The 14,063-nt window shown below is 48.8% G+C and overlaps 1 protein-coding gene across 11 annotated transcripts in view; it reads right to left on the bottom strand.

Moving 5' to 3' along the window:
- The window catches only part of GARRE1 (granule associated Rac and RHOG effector 1), a 98,994-nt gene extending 85,573 nt beyond the window's left edge, over positions 1 to 13,421 (bottom strand). For 2 of the 11 annotated variants that reach the window (XM_051846733.3, XM_051846738.3), the window contains exon 1: positions 13,203 to 13,421. The gene's annotated coding sequence lies outside the window, so the exon portion shown is untranslated. Of the gene's footprint in view, positions 1 to 11,063; positions 11,161 to 12,087; positions 12,359 to 13,202 lie in introns of those variants that run through there. The other 9 variants (XM_051846737.3, XM_070063225.2, XM_051846736.3 and 6 more) reach the window with 7 other exon arrangements.
- Between the last annotated feature and the right edge of the window lie 642 nt (positions 13,422 to 14,063).

Raw genomic sequence — 14,063 nt, 5'->3', positions numbered from 1 at the left:
GCTCTCAAGGAGTTTATAGTCTACTAGCAGACAAAGGAGAAAACGCTCATGTGCTTAGCTTTGGGGTAAGATGCTCCATTCCAAAGAAAAACTTCATGGAAACCAGGCACTGCCAAAGCACAGTAGTTACTGGTATGGGTTATAAGAGTCAGACAGACCTAGACAGGAATACTTGCTCAAAATATCAGCCTAATGAGTGGCACTTACTGTATGATCTTAAACAAGTCACCTGAACTCATGAGCCTCACTTTGTTCAGTAGTGTGGTGACAAAGAAATACATAAAGCACAGCACCTGGCATATTTTGAGCCTCACTAAATGAAAGCAACTGTTGTGAAAGAAGCCTAGTTAACTGACTAGTTAAGAGGCTAAGGACTGATCTACTACAATTCTTGTTTGTTTTTTCCCTTTTAATTTTTGCTTGTTTGAGAGGCAGAGAGAGAGAGAGAGAGAGAACTCCATCTTCTGATTCACCCTCTAAACTCCCACAACAGTCAAGCATGTAAAGATTAAAGTCGGAGGGGCCTGCGCTGTGACGCAGTGGGTTAACACCTGGCCTGAAGCGCCGGCATCCATAAGGGCTCTAGTTTGAGATTGGGCTGCTCCACTTCCGATCCAGCTCTCTGCTATAGCCTGGGAAAGCAGTGAAAGATGGCCCAAGTCCTTGGGCCCCTGCACCTGCATGGGAGACCCAGAAGAAGCTCCCGGTTCCTGGCTTCGGATCGGCGCAGCTCCAGCTGTTGCGGCCGGTTGGGGAGTAAACCATTCGATAGAAGACCTCTCTCTCTCTCTGCCTCTCCTCTCCCTGTTTAACTCTGACTTTCAAATAAATAATCTTTTTAAAAAAAAAAAAAGATTAAAGTTGGAAATGGAGAAAATACATGTGCGTGTTTCCCAATTACTTGAATCATCACTGCTGCCTCCCAGGGTCTGCATCAGCAGGAAGCTGGAGGCAGGAGCCAGAGTTGAACCAAGGCACTCTGACATGTGACACAGGCATCTTAACCAGTTTCTTCTTCTTCTTCTTCTTCTTCTTCTTCTTCTTCTTCTTTTTTTTTTTTTTTTAAGATTTATTTATTTATTTGGAAGTCAGAGTTATATAGAGAGAGGAAGAGACAAAGACAGAGATCTTCGATCTGCTGGTTCACTCCCTAAAAGGCCACAACAGCCGGAGCTGGGCTGGTCCAAAGCCAGGACCCAGGAACCTCTCTCTGGTCTCCCACCTGGGTGCAAGGGCCTAAGCACTTGGGCCATCTTCTGCTGCTTTCCCAGGCACATTAGCAGGGAGCTAGAGCAGCTGGGACTCAAACCAGTGCCCATGTGAGGTGCCAATGTCACAGGTGGCAGTTTTACTGGCTACAGCACAATGCCGGCCCCTTAACTAGTTTCTTAAATGCCCTTCCATTGCAATTCTTCACCTGGTCTATCATTAGCAAAAACAATCCTCCACCCCAACCCCAGCCAATACCTCACAGTTACAGCAACTTTCATAAATACAACTTAACTTCTTACAGCTTTGGCCCCAACTCCCTAAGTCCAGCCAACAAACTAAAAGTGATGCTCTGTGTGCCTACCATTCCCTCTTCCTTCAGCCCTAAGCTAGAAGAACAGCATGCACACAGTTGAGGAGGATCCACCAAGTTACATTACAAAGTACAGGACAAAGTTACTCAGGCACAAGGATGTGGTACATTCGCTCTCACATTAAGGCATGGGGGTGCAGCTGGCACTATGGCGCAGCAGGTTAAAGCCCCAGTCTGCAGTGCCAGCATCCCATATGGGTGCTGGTTTGAGTCCCGGCTGCTCCACTTCTAATCCACCTGTCTGCTAATGTGCCCAGGAAAGCAGTGGAAGATGACCGAAGTGCTTGGGCCCCTGCACCCACGTAGGATACCCAGAAGAAGCTCCTGGCCTCGGATGCGCTTAGCTCCGGCCGTTGCAACCATTTGGGAAGTGAACCAGTGAATGGAAGATCTCTCTCTCACTGCCTCTCTCTAACTCTGCCTTTCAAATACATACATTGAGCCGGCGCCGTGGCTCAATAGGCTAATCCTCCACCTTGCGGCGCCGGCAAACCAGGTTCTAGTCCCGGTCGGGGCGCCGGATTCTGTCCCGGTTGCCCCTCTTCCAGGCCAGCTCTCTGCTATGGCCAGGGAGTGCAGTGGAGGATGGCCCAGGTGCTTGGGCCCTGCACCCCATGGGAGACCAGGAAAAAGCACCTGGCTCCTGGCTCCTGCCAGGATCAGCACGGTGCGCCGGCTGCAGCGGCGGCCATTGGAGGGTGAACCAGCGGCAAAGGAAGACCTTTCTCTCTCTGTCTCTCTCTCTCACTGTCCACTCTGCCTGTCAAAAAAAAAAAAAAAAAAAAAACAAATACATACATAAATCTTAAACACACACACACACACACACACACACAGGGAGCAGGACAGGTCTTTGAGTGCTGATGAGAGGGATCAGGTTTACTTCTCCCTGTGTAGGACACCAGAGTCCGCAGCACCATTTTTAAGATTTATTTATTTATTTGAGAGGTAGAGTTACAGAGAGAGAGGGAGAGAGAGAGAGTCAGGGAGATAAGTCTTCCATCCACTGGTTCACTCTCCAAATGGCCACATCAGCTGAGCCGATCTGAAGCCAGGGGCCAGGAGCTTCTTCCAGGTCTCCCACATGGGTGCAGGGGCCATCTTCTGCTGCTTTGGCCAGGCCATAGCAGAGAGCTGGATCAGAAGAGAAGCAGCCGGGACACAAACTGGCACCCATATGGGATGCTGGCACTGGAGGCAGAGGCTTAACCCACTATGCCATAGCGCCTGACCCTGTAGCAACCAAGTTTAGGAATCAAGTCAGCTTTCTTCTACTGCTGTTCCCCTAAGTGTCTGGGACCTGGGAGTTGGGTAGCAGCAGACCCAGATATCCCCAGGTTCCCCAGCCATAGTTACATCTGACCAGAACCTAACCTCAAAGTCATCTTTAATAAGAAAATAAGGGGCCAGTGCTATGGCGCAGGAGGCTAAGCCTCTGCCTGCAGTGCCTGCATCCCATATGGGCACCAGTTCAAGTCCCAGCTGCTCCTTTTCTGATCCAGCTCTCTGCTACGGTCTGGGAAAACAGTGGAAGATGGCCCAAGTGCTTGGGCACTTGCACCTGCATGGGACACTCGGAAGAAACTCCTTGCTCCTGCCTTCAGATCAGCCCAGCTCCAGCTGTTGCGGCAATTTGAGGAGTGAACCAGTGGATGGAAGACCTGTCTAACTCTGCCTAATAAATAAATAAATCTTCAGCCGGCGCCGTGGCTCAATAGGCTAATCCTCCACCTTGCGGCGCCGGCACACCGGGTTCTAGTCCCGGTTGGGGCGCCGGATTCTGTCCCGGTTGCCCCTCTTCCAGGCCAGCTCTCTGCTATGGCCAGGGAGTGCAGTGGAGGATGGCCCAGGTGCTTGGGCCCTGCACCCCATGGGAGACCAGGAAAAGCACCTGGCTCCTGGCTCCTGCCAGGATCAGCGCGGTGCGCCGGCTGCAGCGGCGGCCATTGGAGGGTGAACCAGCGGCAAAGGAAGACCTTTCTCTCTCTGTCTCTCTCTCTCACTGTCCACTCTGCCTGTCAAAAAAAAAAAAAAAAAAAAAAAAAAAAAAATAAATAAATAAATAAATCTTCAAAAAAAAAAAAAAAAGAAAATTTAAAGTAATATATTCAGAAACCCCCTAATTAAGATTCGCTGCAACTGCCAATTTCGTAAAGCACTCATCTGACACTGGCCCAGACACAAGCAACACAGTCAAAGTAGTTTTTTAAAAAGCAGTATTGTATCTAGGAATGAATCCTAGAGATAGATTCACAGTAAATGTAGATGCCTATATCATGAACACTCACTGCTAGCACTGCCAACAGGCATCAACCTGGGAATGACCCACATGCAGTGTATTAAAGGGTCTGTTACATTACACAAGAACCCCTCACAGCCACTTCAAAGGTCAAGGCAGAACCACCGCATCTAAGATGCCACTGTTTATAAATCGTCTACAAACCATATTATTTTATGTATGTTAGGAAATCTGCCACGTAATGACAACATGCCATGTCATAACATACTTTAATTGCAGACCCCCTTCAAAGCTCGTTTGTTTTTCTGATTCTTCTGCCTCAGGCTGTCTGGGATACAGCACCCTTGGAGCCAGTCCTTTTGTGCTTCCCCCCCTCATTTTACTAGAAGTTATTCATATTTAAGGTTCACCGTTTCAGTGAAACTACTATCTTGAGCCACCTTAGCTTCCACGGAGCCTCCCCTGAGCGCCTGTGGCCTCTGTTGTCAATACTTGTCATTAGCTTGTGTATGTTCCCACTCCAAACAAACTAGAAGCACCAAAGACAGAGGCTGCACACATCTTCACATTTGTTGTAGTGCACGGTGCTGGGCCACAGCACCACCGACAGCAAAAAACACACACCTAAAAAAGAAAAACAAACAACAACAAAAAACCCATACACCTGTCAGCAATTGTTCTAAGGGATGTACAAATACTAACTCAGGAGAGTCTCACCATCACCACAGGAGGTAGGTGTTATTACCTCCCCCGTGGTCAAATTAGATAAACTGAGGAAAGCCATAGTTACGCGTGACTTAAGAGTGGCTAGTAAGCAGCAGAGTCAAGTCTTGAATATCGAGTCCCAGCTGCTCCACTCAATCTCTTTCTCCCTGTCTCTCTGTAACTCTGCCTTTCAAATAAATGAATCTATTAAAAAAAAAAAAAAAAGGACTTGAACACAGGTCTCTGAGAGCCATTCTCTTTCTACCTGACGGACTGCCTTGTACACCACAGACAATGATTTTTAAATTCATTAATTTTAAGACTGAGAACACAATACGTATACATAAGAGAAAAAAAATCATGCCCTACAAAACGGTATTTAAGTAAAATCTAAGTCCATCCAACAGCCTGGTTTTCTGAAGCTTCATCCCAAAGCCAACCACTGTTTTTTCTTTTTTTTCTATCATCCTGGAAATTTTGCATGTACTTAGGAACTGATCACATATCTATCTATTTATTTATTTATTTTGCAGAGTTATGGAGAAAAAAAGACAGAGATAGGTCTTCCATCAGCTCTGGTTTATTCCCTAGATGGCTGCAACTGCCAGGTGGGCTTCCTGAAGCCAGAAGCCAGGTGCTTCATCTAGTTTCCCACATGGGTGGCAGGTGCCCATACAGTTGGACCATCTTCTGTTGCTTTTCCCAGGCCATCAATAGGGAGCTGGACTGGAAGTGGAGCAGCCAGGACATGAATGGGTACCCACACAAGATGTCCTCATTGCAGGGAGTGACTTTACCTGCTGGGCCCACGGCGCTGGCCCAAGTTTTCTTTTTTTGTATAAAAAAAAAAAAAAAAGTAACCACATATACATACTGTTCTGCATTTTGTTTTTTCCACTGAATAATTTCTCTGAGTTTGATTCATATCTACAACTATATTGTTTTTATTAACTTTTGTAACATTTTAACCCAAGATGGTTGCATTAGTCAGAGGTCATTGGTAGGCCTGGCCTTCATCAGGATCACTGAAAGCTTTCCTACATACAAAAGATAGTGAGGGTTGCTTTACATGGTATGCAGGCTGAAACATGTCACTTGTGTTAAGTACCTACATCATAGAACTGCTGTGAAGACTAAACAAAGTAATATACAGAAGGCATTTAGAAGCAAACCTGGTCAGCACAGTAGGACCTGAAGCATCGTCACTGCCCAATAAATCAGATAATGTTACTTCTTTAGAGCTGGGCTGGGAGCCGGCAGTGTGGCGGAGCAGGTAAAGCCGCAGCCTGCTGCAACGGCATCCCATATAGGCGCCGGCTGGAGTCCCGGCTGCTCTACTTCTGATCCAGCTCCCTGCTAATGCACCTGGGAAAGCAGCAGAAGATGGACTAACTGCCTGGGCCCCTGCACCCACATAGGAGACCCAGATGAAGCTCCTGGCTTCAGCCTGGCCCAGCCCTGGTTGTTGTGGCCATCTGGGGAATGAACCAGCAGACAGGTCATTCTCTCTCTCCCTCTAACACTGTAGCTCTTTCAAATAAATAAATAGAGCTGGCCGGCGCCGCGGCTCACTAGGCTAATCCGCCGCCTTGCAGCGCTGGCACACCGGGTTCTAGTCCCAGTTGGGGCGCCGGATTCTGTCCAGGTTGCCCCTCTTCCAGGCCAGCTCTCTGCTGTGGCCAGGGAGTGCAGTGGAGGATGGCCCAAGTGCTCGGGCCCTGCACCCCATGGGAGACCAGGAGAAGCACCTGGCTCCTGGCTTCGGATCAGCGCGGTGCGCCGGCTGCAGTGCGCCAGCCGCGGCGGCCATTGGAGGGTGAACCAACGGCAAAGGAAGACCTTTCTGTCTCTCTCTCTCTCTCTCACTGTCCACTCTGCCTGTCAAAAAATAAATAAATAAATAAATAAAAATAAAAATAAATAGAGCTGGCCTGGGGCCTGTGCTGTGGCACAGTGGGTAAAGCCACCATCTGCAATGCCAGCGTCCTACACGGGCGCCCATCCGAGTCCTAGCTGCTCCACTTCTCATCTAGCTGCCTGGGAAAAGCTGCGGAGCTTGTCTCAAGTCCTTGGGCCCCTGCACGCATGTGGGAGACCCAGAAGAATCTCCTGGCTCTGGCCTGGCCTAGCCCCGGTCCTTGTGGCCACTTGGGGAATGAACCAACAGATGGAAGACCTCTCTGTCTCTCCTCCTCTCTTTGTAACTCTTTCAAAAAAAAAAAAAAAAAAAAAAAAAAAGAGCTGGCCTACTTTCTTCTCCAATCTCATTTCCCTCTATTCCCTATTCATAGCTGTATACTCTTTACGCTAAATCTCCTACAGCTCAAATATCTCGTGCTTGCTCACCTCTATGCCTTTGTACAGCTACATGTCATGAGCTCATAGCAAGAGTCTCGGGTGATTGCTGCTGTCATAAATAAGAGTGCCAATTGTTAAATCAACAACAGGAGTCACTGGGTTCATGCTCCCCACGTAGGATCTCTGTCCTTAATGTGTTTTACTATGAAACTTAAAAACAACACTACTAGTCAAACAATGCCCTATACTTTGTGCGGTTGTGTGAGTGCAGCCTGTTGAAATCCTTGCTTAGTGTATACTAAGTTGATCTTCTGTATATGAAGGTGATTGAAAATGAAACTCGATGAAGGGCGGGATGGGAGAGGGAGTAGGAGATGGGAGGGCCGTGGGAGGGTGGGAGGGACGGAGGTTGGGGGGGGAGCCACAACAATACAAAAGTTGCACTTTGTAAATTCACATTTATTAAATTAAAAAAAAGAACTTATGGGGGGAAGCCACTGTAATTCATAAACTGTACTTTGGAAATTTGTATTTATTAAATAAAAGTTAAAAAAAAAAAACAACTACATGTCATACTCCTGCCTAAGAGTCCTCACCCCTAACTGTGGTCCTGGACTAATTCTTCCCCACAGTACTCAAGAACTGCCTTCCCCAGGAAGCATTCCCTAAAAACTGCAGGCTGGATGCCTCAGCTGAGCAGTGAGAAGAGGCTATCTGGCGTTCCTTACCACAGTGTGGACACCAGCTCTGCCAGTACAGCAAGGAACAAGCAGGTTCACAAGGACTGACTTAAGTTCTTTAAGTTCAAGAGGACTGATGTACTACCTAGAAGGTCAGTTACTAAGTTTACAAACACCAATGAGAGCCACCACTTGCTGAGCACTCACCAGGTGCCAGGCAGCAGTGCTCAAAGCTGCAGCAGCACTGATTGAAAGGTGCTATTATTACCCCCATTCCACAGATGGGAATATGAACGGAGTAAGCTAGCACCCCAGGACCAGAATCTGACCCAAGCAGTTTGGATGCAGAGCTCTTAACCATTCACATTCTCTCCTTGGCAAGAAAGTTCCACATGAAATCATGTCCTAAGCAGAAGGTATTAGGGAGACAGAAGCTAAGCCAGGGACAGACCCTTACAGGTAGAGTAATCAACAGGGACACATCCATTCATTCCTTGGACCCGCTCCACTCCGGAGCTCCAGACACACCACATAATTCCTCTCCTGGACACCACAGTTCAGTTTCCACAATCATCCCTACTCTCCCCTAGAAACGCAAGTCTTTCTTCCGAGGATACAAAATTAAGTTTAAGCTTTCTGGCCACAAACACATTCCAATCATGCTTTCCCAGGGTTAGAGCTGGGTCAATTTGGTTGAATTTCAAGTTTTCCCTAAAATTCTTTAAACTACATTTATAAAATGTCTCTTGGCTTATATGTTTCCTATAGATGGCAGATCTGTGTAATATTTATTTTGGTACCATTCTCGGATGGTCATTCATTCATTCAACAAATACTTAAGCATTTCCAGAACACTGCATTCCAGGCCTTGGAGATAAACACAGTGAACCAGATTGGAAAGAGCTCTGAGACCTGGCAGAGTTCATTCAGTATCTCTCCTTCCAGGTACTTATACATTATGGCAGCTCCTTGTTTGACTTTCCCTTCTAAGGTATACCTTTCAGCTCTATATTCTGATCTCCCAAGAAAGCAAGTGGATTGTATTATATGTACTGCAAAAATGTGAGCTGACTAAATTCACTGCATCTCCTCTTGCTCATTCACATTAGGACCAATAATGTCTTCAAAGTCCCTTAGAAAAAAGGTACAACAGGGGCCTGTGGTGCCAGCATCCTATATAGGCACCAGTTTGAGTCCCTGCTGCTCCATTTTTTTTTTTTTTAAGATTTCTTAATTTATTTGAGTTACACATAGAGAAAAGGAGAGGCAGAGAGAGAGAGAGAGAGAGAGAGAGAGAGAGAGAGAGGTCTTTCATCCACTTGTTCACTCCCCAGATGGCTGCAACAGCTGGAGCTGCACCGATCTGAAGCCAGGAGCCAGGAGCTTCTTCCCGGTCTCCCATGTGGGTGCAGGGGCCCAAGGACTTGGGCCATCTACTACTGCTTTCTCAAGCCATAGCGGAGAGCTGGATTGTAAGTGGAACAGTTGGGATTTGAACTGGTGCCCATGTGAGAGGTCGGCACTGTAGGCAGTGGCTTTACCAGCTACGCCACAGCACCGGCCCTGCTGCTCCTCTTCTGTTCTATCTCCCTGCTAATGGCCTGAGAAAACAGTAGAAGATGGTTCCAGTGCTTGGGCCCCTGCACCCACATTGGAGACCCAGAAGAGGCTCCTGGCTCCTGGCTTTGGATCAACCCAGCTCCAGTTGTTGCAGCCATTTGGGGAGTGACACAGCAGATGGAAGATTTTCTCTCTCCCTCCCTCTGTAACTGCCTTCCAAATTAATAAATAAATCTTAAAAAAAAAAAAAAAAAAGAAAAAAGAAAAAGGAGAAAAGGTACAACATCTAATTAAAGATGTAGGGATAAAAAGTAAATGACAAGGGGCAGACCTGCAGCACAGTGGTCTGCTAAGTGCACACTGCTAAGGATGCCTGCATCCCTTATTGAAATCCCTGGGTTCCAGTCCCTGCTCTGCTTCCTGCTAATGTGTACCTCAGATGCACTAATATGCAACAGGTGATGGCTCAAGCAGTTCAGTACCTGTCATCCACACGGAAGACACAGATGGAGTTCCAGGCTACCAGTTTTGACCCAGGCCAGCCCCAGCAGTTGTAAGCATTTACAAAATAAACCAGCAGATCAAAGATCTCTCTTTTCTGTGTGTCTCTCTCTGCCTTTCAAATAAAAAAAAATGAAAAAATTTTAAAGCAAAAGGCCAATCAGGGCTGGTGCAGATTAAGCCACTGCCTGCAATGCCTACATCCCATGAGCATCAGTTCGAGTCCTAGCTGCTCCACTTTCAATCCAGGTCCCTGCTAATGCACCTGGGAAAGCAGGGGAACATGGCCCAAGTACTAGAGTCCCTGTCACCAATGTGGTAGACCTGGATGGAATTCTAGACTCCTGGGTTCCAGCTTGGCTTAGCTCTGATATTGCAGAGTGAACTACGTTGGGGAGTGAACCACGGATGGATGACTGATCTCTCTCTCTTTCTCTGAAACTCTGCCTTTCAAATAAATTTTAAAAAAAAATTTTTTTTAAAGATTTCTTTATTTGAGGCCAGCGTTGTGGCACAGTGGGTAAAACTACCACCTATGATGCTAGCATCTCACACGGGCACCAGCTGGCGTCCCAGCTGCTCCACTTCTGATCCAGCTCCCTGCTAATGCAGAAGATGACCCCAATGCTTGGGCCCCTACACCCACGTGGGAGACTAGATGAAGCTCCTGGCTGGTGGCTTCAGTCTGGCCTAGCCCCAGCCGTTGTGGCCATTAGGGGAGGGAACCAGCTAGAAGATCTGTCTCTCCCTCTCTGTAACTGTGCCTTTCAAATAAATAAAAATAATTTTTAAAAAATATTTATTTATTTGAATGGTAGAGTTAGAGAGAAACAGAGAGTTCTATCTGCTGGTTTACTCCCCAAATGGCCACAACAGCCGGAGCTGGGCTGATCCAGAGCCAGAATCCAGGAGCTTCTTCCAGGTCTCCCATGTGGGTGCAGGGGCCCAAGGACTTGGGCCATCCTCCTCTGCTTTCCCAGGTGCATTAGCAGAGAGCTAGATTGGAAGTGGAGCAGCCAGCACTTGAACCAGTGCCCATGTGGGATGCCAGCACCACAGGCAGCAGATTTACCCGCTACACCACAGCACTGGCCCCAATAAATAAATCTTTAAAAAATAATAATAATAAAGAGCCAGTGCTGTGGCGTAGAGGTAAAGCCACCGCCTGCACCCGCGTAGGAGACCTACAAGCAGCTCCTGGCTCCTGGCTTCGGATCAGCCCAGCTCCAGCCATTGGGGCCATTTGGGGAGTGAACCAGTGAATGGAAGACCTCTCTCTGCCACTCCTTTCAAATAAATAAATAAATAAATCTTTTTTAAAAAATAAGAAAGGCCAACCAAAAACAAGGTTTCTCACAAAAGAATGGCTTACTATTTACAGTCATTTACAAGGGAAATGAGCTAGCACCAACTAGGGGACCCACAGGACGGCGGTTCTAGTACAGAAAAAGACATGCAGAGTGCAACCCCTGAGACTTCAAGCTCTCTGTGAACTTACACTGAGAAAATGTCAAAGTGCTTTTCTCCAACTCCAGAGCAAACAATTCCTTATGCAAACCAACATTCTTTGCCCAGCTGGGAAGGTCCGTTTCTGACTAAAGAACAAGTCATAGGAGTGAAAGAAAGACTATGGATAACCAAGCCTAACCAAACCGTGTGATGCCCCACCTTCCTAGCTCTCAGGTGCTCTTATTTTCCCAAAGACTTGGAAGAGTTACTTGACATTGAGCTCCTGGGGAATGAGGCTTCAGTTTTTCAACAGAATAGTGAGTAAAATTTTCACAGAATCCTGTGCAACGTTCAAAAAGGAGAAAAAAGGATGCTTAAATCATGTTGTCTTCCAAAAAATCCAGAGATAATTTTAGATTGAAAAATCTAGGCTTGCCAAGGGAATCTGAGAACTTTTCTATCTTGGTCTCCAATGCTAACCTACGTATTCGTGTGCAAAAATAGAGGAAGATTAGAATCTCAAATGCCAGACTGAAAAGTTGCCACAACAAACCTGAACTCTTCATATGGAGCTTATTAACCTGCCAGCAAGAAAGCAAATGAAATAGCAGTAAACTAGACTTCTGCTTCAAAAGACAGTAATAATAGGGAAAATAAATTTCTAATATGAAATCATCCCTTGGACATAAAATAATTGAAAAAGAAAAAAACAGAGGCTATTGAGAAAACACTGTGATATTTTCAAGGAATTTGAAAACATCTAAGCATCCACAAAATCTAAATATGAAATTTGTAAGTAGCCCTTTACAAACACATACTCAAACCGTCAGGTCTAAAATATGGTAAAATGCTGATGCTATAGCATATTCAATAAATAAACGACTAGTCATTTTGAAAACATTTCATAGTTTAAACCAAAAATAAATTTTAAGTGGATTAAATGGCTAAAAGTAAAAATAATAATTATAAATAAACCATGAAACGAGAAGAAGTGAACATGGATGGAATTTTCTTATAACAGAATTTCCCGAACAAGTAAACAAAAGAAAAAAAAAACTGTATTTCAATGTTACCTTTCACCCTATTCGTAAATCTATCACGACACAATAATCGGCCAAATCTTGTCAGAACTGCTTATCTGTGACAAATGGGAAGCAACCTAATGTGCATCAGCAGGACTTGGTTAAATCACGGTGCACGATGGTCTACTACGAGGTCCACAAACACGACAACACAAATCTACATTTACTGATGTCACCAAAATGTTCGCAGTGGTCGCTACCGAGCGGCGGGGTGGCAGATGACTGTCATTTTCTCCCCTACACTTTCCGTGCTGTGTCCAAGGGTTTTACGAGAGAACAAATTGCCTTTATAACGGGGGTGAGGGGCGGGGACAAGCTATTTTCTAACCGGGGCCCCCACACGCTGAGGTTTTCCTGGCAAATTTTCTGAGAAGTATAAACAAAATTCTTATCATGCCAGCCAGGCTTGCTTCTTTCCCCGCACGGCGCGGAGCAGGAAGACACACCCCTGCCCCTGCGCTCGCCCCGCGGGCGTGGGTCCCCCATCCTGAGCCCCGGGCCCTCCCCGGGTCCCCGCGGGACCCTCCCCCGCCCCCCACGGCGCCAGCCGGCTCCACGGCCGGCAAATCACATTCCCGGCGGCTCGGCACGACGCGGAAGGTGCTCGCGGCCGGCCGGGCAGCCGCGGGGCGGCGTGAGGGCCGCGTCCCCTTCCAGCCCCGGCGGACCCCGGCCGCCCGCCGCCCACAGGCCGCCGGCCCTCAGCGGACGGCCCAGCGGGCTTCCGGAAGCGGGTGCCGACGCCAACCGACCTCCCGGGCCCTGCGAGCCACAGGGAGCGCCCCCCTCACCGGCGTGACCGGTGCCGACCCGCCCCCGCCCGTCCCGCGTCGGCTGCACAAGCCGCCGCGTCCCCCGTCCCTGGCCCGCACCGGGAGGCCCCTCCGGGCTTCCGTCCGCTCGGCCAGCGCCCGCAGAGCCCGGCGTCCTCCACAGCGAGCGGGCGAGGGGCGGGAGCGCACGGCCCCGCGCCCTGTGGCCCCGAACGGAGCGGCACCCTGAGAGTTCGCCCCGCCGGCAGCCCCAGCCGCCGCCCACCGCCCACAGCCCACCGCCCAACCGCGCCGGCCCGCGCCGGCCCGCGCCCGCTCGCGCCCGTTCCTCACCTGCGACGCGCCGCGGCCCCCAGCGCACCGCCCGGACCGGCTGTGTACACCGGAAGTGACGTCTCCAGGCCGGCCCCGCCCCCGCCCCAGGCGGACGCCCCGGCTGCTGCGGATCCCGAGACGGGAGTGGACACTCCCCTCGCGCGAGCGGGCCTCTGCCCGCGGGCACTGTGGAGCTGCCTGCGGGATGGCTAGGGCTGAAGCGGGGTGAGGACTGGCGGCCTGAGTCCTCGCGGCCAGCCTTGGCCACCGGGCGTGGGGCGGGGGGGCGGGGGCGGTCGGCTGCGTCCCCTTGGATTTTTTGGGTCCTGAGCGAATGAGCGCTCGCGAGGTGCCAGGCCCTGACCGGCCGTGGAAGCGCTGGATAGCACTTTCACCCTCATAGGTTTCATTTTTTTCGCATTTCGTATCACGACAATGGAGTGCCAGCAGTGACAAGTGCCAGAAGGGGAAAGTGGAGGAGGGAGGGAGAAAGTACCCTGACCTAGTGGCAGAGGGCGAGCTGGGAATTCCCTGGGCTTGGAGCAGGCACTGAGGTCCGCAAGAGAGGGTTGCAACAAAAAGAAAAAAAAAAAAAAAAAAGTGCAACGGAAGAAACAGCAGGTGTTCCCGACTGTTCGGTGTTCAACAAAGCTCTTAACCTGATCACGTTTGCAAAACTAGGGGAGCTTGTGTGTGTGTGTGTGTTAAGGGACTATCTGACTGTACTTGTGATTTTGAAAAGATTACTCTGGCTGTGGGGTGGAGGACTGGGCAAGAGAGTTAAGATAGAGGTAGGGGTTCATGTTAGACCCAGCCAGTGAGGATACCCACATCTCATAGCTGAACACCTGGTTCACGTCTTAGCTACTCCGGAGTCCT

Source organism: Oryctolagus cuniculus, chromosome 18 (genome assembly GCF_051225735.1).
Source record: "Oryctolagus cuniculus isolate XC-2025 breed Fujian yellow rabbit chromosome 18, ASM5122573v1, whole genome shotgun sequence".
NCBI classification, from domain to species: domain Eukaryota; kingdom Metazoa; phylum Chordata; class Mammalia; order Lagomorpha; family Leporidae; genus Oryctolagus; species Oryctolagus cuniculus.
The sequence above is the reverse complement of the archived record's forward strand: the minus strand, read 5'-3'. Positions and strand labels throughout refer to the sequence as shown.